This window comes from Mustela nigripes, chromosome 1, assembly GCF_022355385.1.
Source record: "Mustela nigripes isolate SB6536 chromosome 1, MUSNIG.SB6536, whole genome shotgun sequence".
In the NCBI taxonomy this organism is placed as follows: domain Eukaryota; kingdom Metazoa; phylum Chordata; class Mammalia; order Carnivora; family Mustelidae; genus Mustela; species Mustela nigripes.
The window spans coordinates 35948096-35963159 of record NC_081557.1 but is presented as its reverse complement, the minus strand read 5'-3'; positions in this window follow the sequence as shown (position 1 = coordinate 35963159).

The following is a 15064-nucleotide window of genomic DNA, read 5'->3' as shown; positions in this document are numbered from 1 at the left end:
TCTCATTTGCAACAACATGAATAGAGCTAGAGAGTATAATGCTAAGAAAAAAAAATATATATATATCCTCTCCTTTATCCATTTATATATCAATGGACACTTGGGCTATTTACATAATTTGGCTGTTGTAAATAGTGCTGCAATAAATATAGGGATACATGTAACTCTTTGAATTAGTATTTCTGTATTTTTTAGTAAATACCCAGTAGTGTAATTACTGGATCAAAGGGTAGTTCTATTTGTAATTTTTTGAGGAATCTCCATACTGTCTTTCACAGTGGCTGCACTGGTTTGCATTCCCACCAACAGCACACGAGGATTCCTTTTTCTCCACATCTTGGCCAACGCTTGTTTCTTGTGTTTTTAACGTTAGCCATTCTGACAAGTATTTCCCTGATGATGAGTGATGTTGAGCATTTTTTCATGTATCTATTAACCATCTGAATGTGTTCTTTGGAGAAATGTCTCTTAATGTCTTCTTCCCACTTTTAATTAGATTATATGTTTTTTGGAGGCATTGAGTTGTATCAGTTCTTTACATATTTTGGATACTAATCCTTTATCAGATATGACATTTGCAAATACACTCTCCCATTCAGCAGAATGCCTTTTAGTTCTGTTGATCGGTTCCTTTGCCATGCAGAAAATTTTTATTTTGGTATAGTCCTAATAGTTTGTTTTTCTTTTATCTCCCTTGTCTTAGGAGATATATCTAGAAAAATGTTAACTATGGCTAATGTCAGAGATTACTGCCTCTGCTCTCTTCAAGGACTTTTATGGTTTCAAGTCTCACATTTAGGTCTTTAACCTATTTTGAGTTTGTTTTCAGCTATGTGAGACAGTGGTCCAGCTCCATTCTTTTGCATGTTCTTTTCCACTATTCCCAACACAAATGATTTATCAAAGAGACTCTTTTTTCCCCATTGGATATTCATTTCTCCTTTGTTGAAGATTAATTCCTCATTTAATTGTGGGTTTATTTTATGGTTTCCTGTCCTATTCTGTTGATCTGTGTCTATTTTTATGCCAGTACCATACTATAAAATTACTACTATTTTGTAATATAGCTTAAAATCTGAAATTGTGATACCTCCAGTTTTGTTTTTCTTTTTCAAGATTTGCTTTTGCTACTCAAGGTCTTTTGTGGTTCCATATAAGCTTTAAAATTCTTTGTTCTAGTTCTGTGAAAATGGCTGTTGGTATCTTGATAGAAGTTGCGTTTAATCTGTAGATTGCTTTGGGCAGAATGGACATTCCAACAATATTTATTCTTCCAATCTGTGAGCATGGAATACCTTTCCATTTCTTTGCATCATCTTCAATTTTTTTCATCAGTGTTTATAGCTTTCAAATACAGTTCTTTCACCTCTTTGGTTAGGTTTATTCCTAGATATTTTATTGGTTTTGGTGTAATTATAAATGGAAATATTTTCTCAATTTCACTGTCTGCTGCTTCATTATTAGTGTATAGGAATGCAACCGATTTCTGTATTTGGTTTTGTATCCTGCGACTTCACTGAGTTCATTTATCAGTTCCAGTAGTTTTTTGGTGGAGTCTTCATGGTTTTCTGTATATAGTATCCCGTCATCTGCAAGTAGTGAGAGTTTTACTTCTTCCTTACCAATTTGGATGCCTTTTATTTCTTTGTGTTGTCTACTTGCTCTGGGCAGACTTCCTTACCAATTTGGATGCCTTTTATTTCTTTGTGTTGTCTACTTGCTGTGGGCAGAACTTCCAGTATGATGTTGAGTAAAAGTGGTGAGAGTGGACATCTTCAGATCTTAGGGGAAAAGCTTGCAGTTTTTCACAACGAGTATGATGTTAGCTATGGGTTTTGTATATAAGGCCTAAATTATGTTGAAGTATGTTCCCTCTAGACCTACTTTGCAGGGAGGGTTTTTATTGTGAATGGATATAGCACTTTGTTAAATGCTCTTTCTGCATCTATTAAAATGATCATATGGTTTTTATCCTTTCTGTTACTGATGTGATGTATCACGTTGATTGTTTTGTGAATATTGAACCACAATTACATCCTGGGAAAAAAATCCCACTTGACTGTGGTGTATTTTTTTTTTTTTTTTATGTATTGTAAGATTTGGTTTGCTAATATTTAGTTCATAATTTTTGCATCTATATTCATGAAAGACAGTTCTGTGGTACTCTGTTTGAAATGACCTTCTTAAATGGCTTTTCTTGATCTAAGACATCCCACCACAGGGCAGGGGCACCAAGAAGCCGAACCTTTTATTTCACAGGGTAGTGTGTATGTTTAATCCCAGTTACACCAGTACAACTGTGAGGCATTTTAAGTAGTTTTATCTCTGGTCAAGTTGATCTGATTGGCAAAGAAATCTTTAGCCTGATTTATTTTCCAACATTTCCCAACAAACTAAAAACATTTGTTAATGAAGGTTTTAGCTACTGTACGTGTGAAAAATAATCCTCTAAATTTACAGTATCTGTGTGATAACAATTATGGAAAACAAGCCTGAAAAGTTGAAACACATTTTCAGGAATTTGTTGCTTTCCAAAAATCCATGGTTTCTTTGAATGTGACAGAGTTAGGCCAGCAGACCTTTCTCATGCAAACACTGAAGAGATTGACAGCCCTGAGAGGTAATAGAACACCTAGCCCACACAGAACCTGGTCATCTCCTCAGGTTCCAAACTCCTAGGCAACTCTTTCCTTCCCAGTCAGCCAAAAAGAGATGATACAAATCAGTGATTGTAAAGAATAACTTAGAGCAAAGCCTGATCTATATTTACTCTTCAGCCATCATGCCGAATCTTAGCACCCATTTGAGGGTCCTCATTTTTAAATTTAAGAACTGATAACCTCTATACAAGAGACCTCAACTTCTTGGACTGGCTAGGAGAGAGTAGTTGAAATTTATGAAAAGTCCATATTGCAGATCTGTTCTTTTAAGCAAATGCCATTTGCTTATTCAGATCACAGATCAAAATGTGTATGACACGTGAAAAATTAATTCTGCCACCTCTGCTCCTTTCTTCTCTGGGCTTTCCCAGCCTCATTTGAAGGGAGTTTCACAAGAAACAAGCATTTACACAGATGTGGGCAGGGCTTAAGGAAACCAACAAGAGCTAGTCCAATAATCCCAGAACTGGCGATGATGGGGAGCTCTTATCACACCAGGCTGAAGGGGCAAGGAAGGGGAGTAACCAGGTAGGAGTTTGACCTCTGATAAAGGGACTCAGCCAACCTGTGATGTCTCTGCTCGGAGGAACCTGGGGATAAATATCGGTCTCATTGTCCTTACAGTGCCTGATCTCCCAGTGCCTTCTGTTGACTAACCCAACCAGAAGCCAGTAGACAAGGGAAGAACACATTGAAGCCCAGTAGCCTTTGAGAGCATTAAGTGGGGTCAAGAAGAGAAGAAAATGAATCCCAGGATGTGAGGGTAGAGCATGGGTGAATGGAACATCCAACACGAACCACTTGCTTCCCTTGCTAGACTATGAAAGCCTTTTCAACAGGAGATGTGTTTTTCATTTTGTAGCCCAAGCTCCAAACTCCAGCCCTGACAAATAGAAAGGACTTAATAAATTCGGGGTAAATGAATGGATGTAGGGATGGTGAATGGATGGATGATTAAGTGACTAAATGAATTACCTAATGATTGAATGAATGATGGTGGGATAACAAAGATTTCCCTACTGGAGTTCTTTAGATGATCTGCTCTGGTAACTACCTAGGAACAATGTGTAATTAACACATCAAATTCTTCTAAAGGCCTTGAAAGACTTTGTCTCTTCTGCACCTTAAGTAGTCTGCACAGAGCTGGTGTGCTGGATGAAATTGCTTCCTTCATAGCAGAGATAAAGCACCTCCCACCTCCTGTTCCAAAGACCTCAAAATCTGAATTAGGAGAGACATGAATTAATGAGTTCTCCGTGTAACAAGAAAAACCTCTTTTAATAACTGGGAGTTAAACAGAGTTTGGATCCCTGCTGATCTTATTGGCAAAATTAAATAAAAGTGACATTCTGCTGGCCCAAGCAAATTAGCAGCCAGCCTGTGTAAAGGCTCAGTTAACCCAAGACATTGTGTGATGTATTACCCATTGTTTGACGTACTTTCATAAGAGCAAGACGAAGTGTCCCATCCTTTAGACTCTGGTAATGTGCTTCATTGTTAAATTCAATAGGAAAAGCGATTCATACTGTGGTATGATTGAAAAGAAAATTGAATCCTTTTGATGTTATAAATGTGTCTATTACTGTGTGTGCACACAAATTTTCCATGGAAATTATGGTGAAAGTAGTGATTCTCCTCGAAAAATGCATTAGTGTTGACACGTTCAATTTTATCTGCATCAGAATATAAATACCCTTTAACCATGGTCAAATTGTGCGGAATGTATATACCGCATCTGCATAAGTCACTTGTCTATCCATCTATCGGGGGGAAAAAAAGCATTGAGCTCCAAGAGCTATCGTGGTCCTCCATTTGCAGTTTTAAAAATATATATTATTGAAAGCACTGGTGCAGGATTTGTGTGAGGGCCTTTCTAATTTAAAAGAACAGTTTCATAAAGCAAAGGTCTGTAATTTCATGTCCTCATCACACAAAACAAGTTTGAAAGCTTCGAGAGCCCTGGCAAGTTGTATCATGCTAGCGATGGCCACCAAGCCATTATGGTCATGCACTGACCAAGTGGTCATGAGACCTTCTTACAAGGAAGTGGGTGATGTTAGGGACATGTTTCTCAGTTTGGCTGGGTGGTGGCAAACCCCTGCCTCTACAAGCCAAGTGAGGACTGTAAAGTGCCTGTGACCTCTTGCCTCCATTCCCCTAAGACCCACCCCTTTCTCTGCTCCGCTCCTCCATCCTGCTCTGTCCTTCTCTAGATGTGACACTCGGAGGGCCATTTCTCTCTAGACTTCACCTTCCTCTTCTGCAAATCGAAGTGAGTAGTCTCCATGTCCTTCACAGTTAAAAGTTTGTTACTGTTGGAACACATTATGCTCTTCCCTGTATCAGTCAGGACCTTTTCAATCACAAACAGTAGAGAATACAACATAAACAGTAGAGAATCAACATAAAATACAACATAAACTTTCCCATAAGCTTGGGGAAAATGAGAATTCAATGCTTTTCCACCATCCCCCTTTTCAGCCCCCCAAAAATCCAGGGGCAAACAAACCTAGCTAGCGATGGATGTTGTCATCAGTTCTGGGTCACTGTCTGACTCTTGGCTTCTCCATTGGTGTTGAGTCCATTTGCAGATTCTCTTTGTAGTCCCTTCTCAGACTGCTGCACTCTTTGTCCACATCCTTCTCCTCCAGATTCAGCAGCACTAAAACCATGAACGTGTCTTTGAACAATGTTCCTGGACCTGGCTATCCCTGCCCCACATCAGGTCAGTGCCCACCCCTGAAATGATCCCTGCAGGCAGAGGAATGAGATGCTCTGATTCACTAGGCTGAGGTCACGTCTATCCTTGTGGTTGAAGGGGAAGTTGACTCAACCCAGGGTATATGGAAGGGAGAGAGAAAGGGGTATTCATGTCAAAGAAAAATTATGTTCGACCCTGGTATTGAAAGAAAGGTGAAGACACAGTGGAAGGGAGTGGGGAGAGACATCTGTTATGTGTTTATGCAAGCAACTCCTGCTGACTGAAAGACTTTCTTTTCCTTGTCACTGTGGTGAATCCTTGCTTATCTTTCAAGATCAAGTTTTAAAAAAACCTTTCACTGAACTCCCTGAAATCCCTACCTGACTTCTTTACTATCTGAGTACTGAAACATATATCTGTTACAGAAGCTGTAATGTTCAGCCCATCTCTTCAACAAATACCTACTCAACACCTATTAAAGTACAAAGCGCTGTAACACTTACTTCCACTAAGAAGTTGGAATATCAGGCCCTTTGTGCTCATGGCAAGGCATGCTAGGAGGGAAACATGAGATCAGGTTAGGGAAGACTGTGGTGGAAAGGTTGGCAGGGGAATAAAGAAACTAGCAGAAAAAGATGATAGAGTGACTGGCTTTTCTAGGAAGGTACTGGCAGCCCAAGACCACTCAATGCATATTTTTATTGATTATGTACTATATGCCAGAGACTGTGTACGTGCCTGATTGATTAGTGAGATAAACACACACATTCCCTCTTTGTGGAGGGAATCAGGAGGAGGGAGTTTCAGGCCAAAGAAATAACCAATGCAAAGGCCCTGGGGCAGGAGTGTGTTTGACCTGTTAACAGATCAGCAAAACGCTTGGTGTGGCTGAGAGGGAGGCGGCCCAGGAGGAGATGACTTCAGAAAGCTTGCGGGGCCAAATCATGGAGGACTTTGGCCTTTACCCTTCAGCCCACCATCCAAGTCCTGAAGCCGTCCTGAACTGGACCAAACTCCCTATTCAGCCTGTGGAGAAAATATGGCTAGGATTAGACTTGATCCTGGGTTCTCCCTAAAGTTACCACCCAGGGTGGGAACTGCTTCAGTTTCCGTGTTAACGATTATTGATCAGCTAGCTTTGCTAAGACCCTGACGTCTTTGACAGAACCTGATGCTCCTAGGTGGTGATGGGGGAGATGTGGAGCACAGGTGATGGTAGGGGACCTGGAGGAAGGGTGGTAGAGGGGGGCATCGAGTTTAATTTTCAAGAGCAGGGGCTGGGGGTCAGAATATCATGTTTGGACCATGGCTCTGCCACTTGCTATCAATGTAGCACTGGGTACTTATTTATTTGTTCTAAGACTCATTTTCTTATCTGTGAAATGGGAGCAAGAATATCTGTTCCTTAATGCACCCTGTAAGAGTTCACGTAAGCTGTATAGCATAGAATAATCCCTCAGTATATAATCACTATTACTACCCTGGATATTTTTTGCAAATCTTCTTCACCTGGGTCAGGAAGAGATTTCTTTGTCCTTCCAGGCACTGGCTGGGACCTGTAGCTTCAGAATCATGAATTTCCTGCATACTAGGATTTCTAGTGTCACGGTTACTTGGGTTTGGCTGCCTTTTATTACTCTTGTTTTATTCCTCCCTGAGAGCGGACTGGGACCCTGTTGGCTTTAAAGCCTATCGGAGATATGCCCAATGTCACCATATATATATTTGGACACGGAATATTTGGCTGCTGGCCACTCCTTTTCACTGAGGAACAATTTCAGAATTGTCTTGTTTATGCCCACATTGATTCCATCCTGTCTCATCCCTGTTCCCTTCTGCAAGCTTGGCTGGACCCAGCAGGACTTTCAGGCAAGCCTTAGTAGAATCTTGCCCACCTGCTTGCCATGTTCTTCCTCATCCAGAAATCAGTTTCTTCAGGTGTTACACAAGTAGAAAAACTCTTCCTTGGACTCCCTCTTACAGATGCAGTCTCCTACTAACATCTAGGACAAAACGGACCAGTACCCTGGCCCTTTCCCAGGGAAAATCTCTCTTGGGGGCATTTCTCTGCCTCTCTCTCTCCTTTCTGTCTCTCTCCCCATGTGGAAGTCCCCTCCCCTCTCCCCCACATGTCATGTGAGCACTGCCTCATAAATTGTTCAGAATCCAAGTCTGGGTGGGATATTTACCCAGAGCGAATTATGGCTGGATACATTCCTATGTCAACATGTGCCACGCTCATTTCTTATAAAGTAGTTCATTATTCTGTGGGGCATAAATAGTATTACCAGATTGATATGATTAAAGCTAGTGAGTCATTAATTAGCATCTAATTAAAAGAGATGAGTTACATACCCATGTACAGTAGCTAATGTTATGTTTTCCTTGAAAAAGAAATGATTAAGTGAACAGCAATTGTGTTTCCCAAGAAACGACACCAAACCGTATGTGCAGTTTCTCTAGGGATGGAGGGACAGTGCCTGCCTTGGGGCGTTGAAGATTAAGTTTGCTACTCCCAAAGATGGGGCTCCCAACACCGGCTAGGATCTTTCTGGTCACAGGAAGCTGGCCTGTACTTCGCATGATATCCAGAAATATCAGCAGGGAAACCATCAAGTCAGCTTCTTGGGGCTGGAGCCCAGACTCCAGTGCTGCGTCTCCTTTAGCTTTCTACTTATCAACTCACACTGCCAAGTGTGCTCACATTCTTTCACTAATATAGTTCTCGCTGGACCCACACTCCCATTTTATAAATTGGAAAACTCAGCCTCACGCAGGACTCACTCTGGCTGATTGGATAAGACCAGAGAAGTTCTGGAGAAGCACCAGGGCATATTCCATCACCCCAGCCAGACATTCAGGGCCTCCTGAAAGTGAATTGTGATGTTTTCATGTAGTGTTCCCTCTCCCTATTCCTTCCTTCCTCTTTTTTCTCTAGCTGAACTGCCCTGTGCCACGTTTCCCCTAATGTCCTAATTCTGTGCACTGCTAGCTGAGGAGGATCTCAGCCTGTCCTTCATGGGTCCACCATGTGCTGAACATCTGGAAGCAGACCAATTTCTAGTTTCATCCATACAGCCTTGACTAAGTCACACTCTCACTGCTCTTCCTCTCGGAAGATTCTTAGTCGATCTGTGCAACAGAGATCCAGCTGTCCGCGATGCTGACATTTCCCACTGTGACGTTCCGCATATGTAGTCAGTGAGCCTTGTTTTATAGCTTGTTGAAAGTTTATTGTCTCCATTTTTATCATTCACTGCCTAATTATAAAAGTAATACATGAAAACAATCTGGAAAGAAGTAGAAAACACAGTAGTGGTTACTCCCATTAGAAGGGACTAGTATGGGGAAAGAAAGAGAGCAGTGGGAATGTCAAGGGAGACTTGTGTTTTATCAGTACTTACATCTTCTACATCACTATTATGTTCACAGATAGCTCGTGTAATCAAAACAGTAAATAAATAAAAGCAACACATTCCCATTGGAGGAATCCTGTGTGCTTGTAGGAAGGAGAAGTGACCAATAGAACAAAATATAACTCTCTTGCTTGCGGATAACTTATCTATGTATTTATGTTTGGTATTTTTATTCTACCTTTTTTTCTTATTAAACACTATATTTGGATGTCATGATACTATAGAAGATTTGGCAGTTTTTAAAAAAAAATAGCTTAACATGCATATCTCCCATATTATTATGGGAGTTTTATTATTAAAAGTTTTTGTTAATACTAATTTTAATTATGGTACAGTATCTTAGTGAGGCATTGAAAGCATCACCCTTAAAACCTTTCCCTATTGTTGGACATGTATATTTTCAATATTTTTGTGTATAAATACTACTGAAGAAAACATCTGCCTTTATTTGGAAAGTTTAAATTATTTATGTTTTTTGTCATAACTGGTATGCTCATTTGTTCTTGTGCTATTATGTTTATTACCTTTGATCCTTCCTTGCTGTTTCTTCTTTGGACCATCCTTTCTCTCTCTCTCTCTCTTCTTTAACCATCCTCTTTTTCATTTTTCCCCATGGTAGTTTTAAAGCCGTGTATGTGGGACGCCTGGGTGGCTCAGTTGGTTAAGCAGCTGCCTTCGGCTCAGGTCATGATCCCAGCGTCCTGGGATCGAGTCCCACATTGGGCTCCTTGCTCAGCAGGGAGCCTGCTTCTCCCTCTGCCTCTGCTGCCATTCCGTCTGCCTGTGCTTGCTCTCTCCCCCTCTCTCTCTGACAAATAAATAAAATCTTTAAAAAAAAATAAAAGATTAAAAAAAATAAATAAAAAAAATAAAGCTGTGTATGTTATTTTTAACTTTCCCAAATGTTTCCTTTTGAACTTAGTACTGAATGGTGACCTATTCAAAGTTTTCTTCTTAAGTTTCTAATCTTATTTAGAATGATGACTGTTGAACCCTGTTGTTAATTTCAATTATTACATTGTTATTATTGCATTGTTCCTGATTCTTTAGTTTCAATTTTATCTTTTTACATAGGTTCCATTTCTCTGGAATCCTTTTTAGATGGATTATTGCAGATTTTACTAGATATTGTCCATTTGATTAAAAGAAATGTAGCATTTTTTCTTTATAAGTTTTGAAGTTATGATATTAGGTACATTACAGATTTGGGCTTTTTAAAATATAAATAAATAAATAAATTTATTTGTCAGAGAGAGAGAGAGAGGACAAGCAGTGGGAGCAGCAGAGGGAGAGGAAGAAGCAGGCTCTTTGCTGAGCAAGGAGCCCAAGGCAGGGCTTAATTCTAGAACCCTGGAATCATGATCCGAGTCACAGGCAGACACGTAACTGACTGAGTCACCCAGGCACCCCAAGATTTGGGATTTTTAAAAAAGATTTATTTATTTATTTGAGAGAGAATGCACATGGTGGGGGGCAGAGGAAGAGAAGTAGACTCTCCACTGATCATGGAGCCTGACATGGGGCTCGGTCTTAGGACCCTGAGATCATGACCTGAGCCAAAACCAAGAGTCAGATACTTTGCTGACTGAGCCACCCAGGTGGATGGCTTTGGAATTTTTCCTAACTTCATGGGGGACTTTGTCCTTTGTCATTATGAATTATATATGTTTTTTTCAAGTATATTTGCCTTAAAAATTTCCTTATCTGATATTACTATGGCTGCATCAGCTTTTTTTTTCCCTCATCTTTTTGGAAGTATATATGATACAGGGTGAAATGCACTTCAGTGAGTTTTAACAAACTCATATACATATGTAGACCATATCCTTATCAATATACAAAATATTTCCATCACTCTAGAGAGTTTATCAATGCTACGTCCAAGTCAATTTTTTCTGAATCTTTCACTATAATAAAAAGAGATGAGTTACATATTCACATACCTTCTGCTTGTTTGTATGTATCAGTGTGTATAATATATACTACATACTCTTTTGTGTCCAACATATTTCACTTAGGGTGAGGTCTATGAATTTGTCCATGCTGTTGCAAATACTGGATTTGTTTCTTTTTGTCTCAGAATAGTATTCCATTATATAAATATGCCACAATTTATTTCTCTGCTCACCAGTTGATAGACATTTGTGCTGTTTCCGGTTTAAGAATATTATGACTAAACCTTCTAGGAACATTATTATATAAGCATTTGTATGGACCTAAATTGCCATTTCTTTTGAGCAAATGCCTAGAAAAGGAATTACTAAGTAATAGGCCATGTGTATTTTTAACTTTATGAGAAATTACCGAACTATTTTTCTGTACCATTTTACATTTTACAAGAAACATAGGAGAAGGGCACCTGGGTGACTCAGTGGGTTAGGCCTCTGCCTTTGGCTCAGGTCATGATCTCAGGGTCTTGGGATCAAGCCCTGCATAGCATTGCGCTCTCTGCTCAGCAGGGAGCCTGCTTCTCCCCTCTCTGCCTGCTTGTCATTTTTGTCTGTCAAATAAATAAATAAAATCTTAAAAAAAAAAAAAAAGAAAAGAAACATAAGACAGTTCTGGTTGTTTAACATTCTCAAGTTGAGAAAGTTCCCTTCCACTTCCAGTTTCCTAAAAGATTTTGTCAAAGGGACGCCTGGGTGGCTTAGTTGGGTAAGCACCTGCCTTTGGCTCAGATCATGATCCCAGGATCCTGGGATTGAGCTCCATATCTGGCTCCTGGCTCAGCAGGGAGCCTCCTTCTCCCTCTGCTTGCTGATTCCCTTCTTGTGTGCAACCATCTCTCTCTCTCTCTCTATCTGAAAAATAAATAAAATTTAAAAAATATTTTATCATGAATGTGTATTGACTATTTCAAATGCCTTTTCTGAAGCTGTTGGAATTATCGTATTATTTTTCTTCTTAATTTGTGCAGGAATCTCCTTTAGTCTGTCAATGAATATTTTAATGTTAACCAACCTCGTATTCCTAAGAACAAATCTCACCTGGTCATGATATATTACCAATTTTATGTATTATTGGATTTGATTTGCTAATATTTCATTAAGAAATTTTGTGTCTTGGGTGGCTGGGTGGCTCAGTTGTTTAAGCGACTGCCCTTGGCTCAGGTCATGATCCTGGGGTCCTGGGATCAAGTCCTGCATCTAGCCCCCTGCTCTGCAGGGAGCCTACTTCTCCCTCCCTTCTGCCTGCCACTCCCCGTGCTTGTACTCTTCTTCTCTTTCTGTCAAAGTAAATAGATAAAATTCTTAAAAAAATTTTTTTTGTCTTTGTCCACACTAAACTAATTTAGTTTGAGAGAGAGTCCCACTTGTTCATTTTTGCTTTTGTTGCTTTTGTTTTTAGTATCAGATTGAAGAATCATCACCAAGACCAATGTCAAAGAGCCTACGGTCTGTGTTTTCTTCTAGGAGTTTCAGGTCTTACGTACAGAACTTTAATCCATTTTTAGTTCATTTTTGAGTATGGCGTAAGTCAGTGGTCCATTTCATTCTTTTGCTGCCCAGTTTTCTCGGCACCACTGAAGAGACTGTTCTTTCTCCATTGTGTGTTCTTGGCTCCATTGTCACAAGTTAATTAACTGTATAGGCACGGGTTTATTTCTGGACTTTCTGTTCTGTTTCATTGACCTATGTGTATTTTTAATGCCAATATCATACTCTTTTAATTACTGTAGCTTTGTAAGACAGTTTGAAATCAGGGAACATGATTCCTCTAGCTTTGTTTGAATAAAGCTGATTTGACCTGCCATGTAAGATAGAGGGGCAAGATGGCAGAGAAGTAGGAGACCCTGTTTCAGCCGGTCCTCTAAAGCGAGCTAAATATCTACCAGAACACTCTGAACACCCATGAAATCAGCTGGAGATGTAGGATTATACACTTCTGGATCTCTGTGGGGGCAGAAGACACCAGTGGAGAGGTAAGGCAGAGTGGGAACGCTCAGACTGATATCAGAGGATAAACAGAAGGGGGAGGAAGCCACCAGAAGCAACCCATTGGAAAGTAATATCCCAATATGAAAGTGCCCTGTGGTTGGGGACCAGCATTAACATGACCTGCCATGTGAACGAAAGAAAGAAAGAAAGAAAGAAAGAAAGAAAGAAAGAAAGGACACTTTACAAATATATGGTTTTATTTATCTTAGGTGAATATTAAAAAGAACTACTGTGTATGTCTGTATGTATAACTTCATAAGAAAACAAAAAATGTCTTCTAAAGTTATTGTAGTGTTCTGTACTCCTGCCAGTCAGCCCGGTATGGAAGTTATAGCTGTTCAGCATCTTTGCCAACACTTGATATTCACAGGTTTTTAAGTTGTAGCCATTATTGTGAGTGTCTGTTAGTTTCCTTTTTTTTTTTTTAAGATTTTATTTATTTATTTGACAGACAGAGATCATAAGTAGGCAGAGAGGCAGACAGAGAGAGGGGAGGAAGCAGCCTCTCTGCTGAGCAGAGAGCCCTATGTGGGGCTCGATCTCAGAACCCTGAGATCATGACCTGGGCTGAAGGCAGAGGCTTTAACCCACTCAGCCACCCAGGTGTCCCTGTTAGTTTCCTAATGTGAGTTTAATTTGTATTTTTCTGACGACTAATGCTGCTGATCATCCTGTGTTTGTTGGCCATTTACATATCCTTTGCTCATTTCTTGCTGGGTTATTTATATTGTTATGATTGATTGTAAGATTTCTTTATATATTCTGTACACTAGTCTATCATCAGATATATGTGTTATGAATATTTTTTTCCAGTCTGTGATGTGCTTCTTATTTTCTTAATGGTTATATTGAAGAGTAGAAGCTTCTAACTTTGGTATAAACTAGTTTATCCATTCTTTGTGCCCTAACTCATCTTTGTCTGCCATAAAACCCCAAAGATTATGTTATGTTTTATTCTAAAAGTTTTGTATTTTTGGCTTTATGGTTGGGTCTGTGATCCATTTGAGTTAATTTTTGTGTGCAATATAAATGAATTGAGGTTGTTGTTTTGGGGGTCTTCGTTTTTTGTTTTTATTTTTTACTACATGGTTACCCAGCTGTTCCATTTCCGTTTGTTGAAAAGACTATTTTTTTCCATTTAATTACTCTAGCGTTTTTGTAAAAATTCAACAACTATAAGCATAGATATATTTGGAGGTTCTAATCTATTTTATTCATTTATTTGTCTCTATGAAAATACCATTAGGTCTTAATTATTGAGAATTTCTAGTAGGTCTTGAGATTAGATGGTAAAATCTTTCTACTATGTTCTTTGTTGTTAGATATACTTTGGTTCTTCTTTTGGTTTCATTGGTTTTTCTCTATTGTTTGTTAATTTTCTATTATATTAATTTTATTATTATTATCATAGACTTCCTTTACTTACTTTGAGCTTAATTTGATCTTTCTACCTTATCGAGGTGGAAGATGAGATCACTGATTTTAATTATTTTTCTATTCTAAAAAAAAAAAAAAAACCTGAAATTTTCTCCCTAAGCATTGCTTTAATTACTTGAATACACAAATTTTGTTTTTTATTTTCATTAATATTCAGCACAAAATACTTTATTTTTCTTGTGATTTCTTCTTTGACTTTTCTTTTAGATATGTGTTGCTTAACTTCCAAATATTTGAGGAATTTAAAAATACCTTCTTTTTATAATTTAATTTCATTATAATCCAATAACATATTATACAGGATTTCAATCCTTTGAAATTTGTGCGGACTTTATTCATGGTCCAATATTTGATATATCTTGGTGATTGTTCCATATGCACTTGGGAAGAAATGTCTTCTGTAACTGATGATTATAGTGGCTTATAAATTTAGTTCAGCTATTTTGATCTATATTGCTTTTCAAATCTTACATATTTTGCTTTTTTTTCTACTTATTCAATTAACGATTGTTGGAGGAATGTTAAAATTTCTAGTTGTAATTGTAGATTTTTCTATTTTTCCTTTTAATTCTAGCAGATTGTATTTTATGCATTTTGAAATTCTGTTATTACATGCATACTCATTTAGAATTGTTATGCTTTCTTGATGAATTGGGACTTTTATCATTTCAAAATGTCCTTCCTCATCTCTGGTAATGACCCCTTGTTTTAATGTCAGCTTTGTCTGCTAATATAGCCACAGCAGCTTCCTATGATAAGTGTCTCATGGCACATCACTTTCCATCTTTTATTTTAAGCTTCCTGTTTCAATATTAAAATGTGTATATGGTTGGATATTGTTTTCATATTCAATCTGCCAGTCTCTGACTTTTAATTAGGGTGTTAATGTCATTTATACTTAATATAATTATT